A 4,852-nucleotide genomic window follows, 5' to 3' on the forward strand; every position below is an offset into this window, starting at 1 on the left:
GGGTTCTTTTCGAACTTGTGAAGGTAACTCTTTTTTTTTTTAAGATTTAAACAAATAAATAAATGAAGGAAATTAATAGTAATGTCAAGATTTTAGAAGGATTAAGGCTCAGGATTCACTACCACTTCAAGTTGATTGGTTATAAATAATATTTCAAAAATTATTATTAAGCTCTTTTTCTTATTAAATCACTTTTTAATTTAAAAGGTGTCCAAATATTAAGTTGTAATCCTTAAGCATGATTTATCAAAGAATTATTCTAAGAATAAAACATCAAACTGATTCACAACTAATTAAGAAAACCATTTTATACCTTTTTTTTATATTTATCCAAGTGAATTAAATAAAGTAAATAATTAAAGAAATTATAAATAAAAATATTACCAATCAAACATGAGTGAATAGATCCTCCATTGCCTCAATCACCAAGAATTTAACCTCTCATCGTGTTGGAAATATACTCAAAAGATTTTATTAATGCTCAAAAGTTGATTACAAATGATGAAATAAGAAGAAAATCGTTTTAAGACCGTTCTTTGCGACCCACTGAAAGCGTCAGTGAACAACGACACTTTAGAAGTGTTGTAAGCACAACACCGAAGTCGCGGGAAAGGAACTGAGAATTGTCGCAAATATGCGACACTAGTCAACGACTCTCCTGGACTGTACAATGTTCTTCGTGTTCTTGGCTGAGCAGCAGCAGAACTTCTTCGCCTGTCGACCTCTTCTTTTGATTCTCTCGGCTCTAACTCTCTCCCAATGACTTCCAAACTTGCTAGCTTCAATTGTACATGTATTTATAGTGAATTGAGGCCAAAAATTCGACCATTGATTGCGTATATACTCTCTTTAATTCGATTATTCCTTGCTGCCAAAAATAACGATAATTTCCATTTTTAAGCCCATGCACGCGTTATATTTGATCCTGCACGCTCTAGTTAGCCTTCTACACGTCTCAGAACTCTTCCAACGCTATTAGAACTCCTCCATGCACACCAGAACTTCAATTTTGCTCGTGTTACAGTACACATGCTCTGTTTTGGGTGTGTGAATCATCACGCATTTTCCAGCCAATTCCGATCGAACCCACTTCCCAAAATGTGTTCCTTAACCTATATCACATCTCTCTATCAAATTTCAGCCATTGAATCGACCCGTAACCCCTTCATTTTTGTGATCAAACTTCTGCCAGTTGAGAATTTAATTTCCCGCCAAAAAACGAATTTGAATGTTGAAGATGATATGCCCCCTATCCTGAACTGGGTGCGAATAGCAAATGCCTTGGGGGTGACATGGGGGTTCCCTTTAGTAATTAGGTTACCCCTTATCCAAAAGCGAGAGTCCGAATAACACTTGTCCTCCGGTTTTCGAGCCGAATTTTCCAAAAATGTTTATTTCCTAAAAATACATAAAAACATAATATTAGTACAAAAATAGAGTTCCAACAATACGGATATTGAGGACAAATTAGACACAAAAATGCGTCTATCACTACTGGAAACTCCAATATCCTTGGTGTCAGGTGATATGTTAACCAACTTCTGGAGGCAGTGGCAACATTGGTTGTTACGACAACACCTCTGGCTATGGTCTGTCATTTTCCTACCAGAACTGAAGATTTCTGTTCATACCTCCGCAGCCGTGGGTACTGTTGCAAGTGTTATTACTGATTACCCTGCAGCAAATTTTGATGCTTTTCAACATATTGAGCAATGAGCACAGATGAGTTCAGTTCCAGGGTTGAATTTTTGGGAAAAGGTACTACCTTGTGTGCTCATTTTTATACATGGTTAAGTGGACATTGGATTGCTGGGATTGGAACTCAAGTGCGCAAGAGCCTCACCAGGGTGGTAAGCACTGTACAGGTCAAGCCTCACCAGGGTGGTAAGCACTGTACAGGTCAAGGGAGCAGCACTTCTTAAATAAGGACAACTTTGCGTTACTGAAATTTCCGACTCGCCACTCATCCTTGAGGACAAGGATGTTTCGAAGGGGAAGGGAATGTCATGTGCCTACTATATGTGAGAGGTTGCCCCTTATCGTATATGTATATGTCTTTAGTAATATTGGTATTTAGTAGTGAAGAGTGTTAGTTAGTAGTGGGCGGTTGAGATGTAACCACCTGGGGGCTGTTTAGCCGTTGGATGCTAGGTAATGAGCGAGGGATTTATAAGCTATTGAACCTGTAATGAAACCTCAATCCAATTTTAATCAAAAACTAATTGTTCACTCAATTTTTAGGATGTTCGCAAGAGCAGAGAAACTTGATTCTCTGAATCAAGTGTTTATCCTGTCATTGTACATCCAGGTACATGACAAAATTCTCATGGTAATCAACACATAAACAATTACTCCAATGTTTAAATATTTCCCATGGAGTATATATACTCTAATCTATAAGTATTTGGTACATCCCAAGTAAACTACAATGGGATTTGTAACTTTCCCTAGATCTAGAAACTAAAAATTAGGTCATTTAATTTTTCTAAAAGGAATTAATATAGGTAGAATTGGAAAAATTTAACTCTCTCTGATGTTCCTTAATCTGCGTGAAAATCTCTACAACATAAAGTAAAATGGAACAGGGGGAGTATTGATCAAGGGGTACAAAAAGATTCTACCACCCGAAAAACAAGGAGAAATCAGGCAACACAGGCTAGCTGAACCCCAAGACAAACAAAACAAAGTAACTTTCAACTTCTGAAATGATTATTGCTTCTATTATGGCGCGTTTGGGTACAAATTTGCTTCACAAAAGGTCATTTTAAAGTCGTTTTAAAATTTTATACTCAAGTTGACTTCTTGCTTTCCGACTTCTAAAAATCAAAAAGTAACTTTTGAGTTCGCATCCAAACACACTATAAAGAAACAAAAATGCTTCCGTTTTTTATAGTAAAACAAGTTAGTATAAGAATTTCTTAGAAAGGGTGAAGAATTGCTTTTATTTAAATATCCTATTATTGGGGCTGTAAAAAGGCTTGGATTTTGGGGGCTTATGAGGTCATGAAATAACAATGCATAGAGCTCTTTATCATGGTATTTTATGTAATACCTAATCTACCCTTAATATGATTAGTACTAATTAAATTGATTAAGCTAATAATAAGTATTAGTGAAAGGATTAGACTAATCAAATGATTAAACTTTTGGAAAAGCTTTATTTTGAAGAATGAAAAATGGTGATTTTGGTGAATTGTTTTTGAAAAAATTTGAAGAAAAATGATGAAACCCCTTCGTAAAAAAAATCGGGATAACCTTATAATCAACTCCCGACATCAATTTTATTGATTCAAACCCGTTAAAAATCAGAGAAAAATCTGAAAATTTTACTTGTTACAGCTGGGAAATTGTGTCGAACCAGCCATAAATAAGCTATTACGGTTGGGATATGAGGAATTCCCATCTGTAAACAATAAAAACGAATGGTAAGTTAAGAACTTCTACCCGTTATTCTACCCAGAATCTCCTGAGTCTGTTTTACGACTAGGATAACATATATTTCCCGTCCATAAATGAATATGTAAACTGAGAAATTTTGATTTTCAACATAAATACATACTACGATTGAAAATTAGTAATACTTTCATTAACGGAAAATGGGTCATTTGTACAAATATTTTTAAAACATGGTTCAAACGGACGAGTAAAACTTAGTATGGGTGAAATGGACACCAAAAAAATAGTAAGGATGAAACTGGATTCATCCTGACTTAAACTTAAAAAATAGCAAGGATGAAAATGGATGCATCCTGATGTAAATTAAAAATAAAAAAAAAATATTTGAAAATGGGTAGGATGAAACTGTTTATATCCTGGATATTTTTATATTTTTGTCCATTTAAACAGTATCAAAATCTAAATGTCCTTTTCACCCAGGAATTGTTGATTTTGGTCTTTTAAACCAATTTTGTGTTTCATTAATTAGACCCCAATAAAACCCATTACATACTTAATAGATCCCCATTACAAAGTTGGTTTTAATAACATCCCTTTCAATGTATCTAGAAGTCTTTGATGATGGCGACTTGAGCTTTCAAATTGAAATTATAACCTTTCCGTTTTCTCCATTCCTTCTTAGCTTGAGCTACGAATTATCCATCAGTCTCACCTCTAAGTCGAAGTTGCTTGCACATACGACGTAAAGCCATATATTTTTCCACTTTTTGGCTTATGTCTGAAATCGAAGATACAATTCAACCCCATCGCGGTTGTTAGTGTTACCTGTTTCACTACAAAAATTCTCAAAGATATTACTCCAATACGATTGACTTGGTAAACCACCTTTCCTTCGTTCTTCTCCCCTCTTTGGATAGCATAGTACAAAATTTTTACAAAGAGATAAGTCTTCTTCCAAAGTAAAGTTGGGTTTATCCTTTATTGAGTTTCTAAGAGTTTTGGTGGAGTTTATTGATGTAGAATGTGTGATTTTGTTTTGGAATGGGTGGTTATATGGAGGTGAAGTTATTTCAAGTTTAAATAAGTGGTTGAACAACTAGAACCTTCTACAGATCAATATTCAAACAGATCTATTTTTCAAAATTCAAAAACTAGCCGATATGATGTGGTATTCAAAATTATAGGTATTTACGGCTATGATAACGCAAGGTAGACCCAGCCGTAATTCTGTATAAACCTGCAGGGTTTGTGGTGTGTCAGATTTACGCCTAGGTATTTACGGCCGTAAATAATAGTTGTTAATTTTTGTCAGAGTTACGGCCTGGATATATAGCCGTAACAAGGATCCATTTTATTTTTTGGTTATCAGAGTGATATACGAACAAGAAATTCCAACCGTAAAACCTTTTACGGATGGTGTTACTAACTGTTATCATCTACGGTTTGGAACTTGAAA

The sequence above is a fragment of the Papaver somniferum genome, chromosome 7 (genome assembly GCF_003573695.1).
Source record: "Papaver somniferum cultivar HN1 chromosome 7, ASM357369v1, whole genome shotgun sequence".
NCBI classification, from domain to species: Eukaryota; Viridiplantae; Streptophyta; class Magnoliopsida; order Ranunculales; family Papaveraceae; genus Papaver; species Papaver somniferum.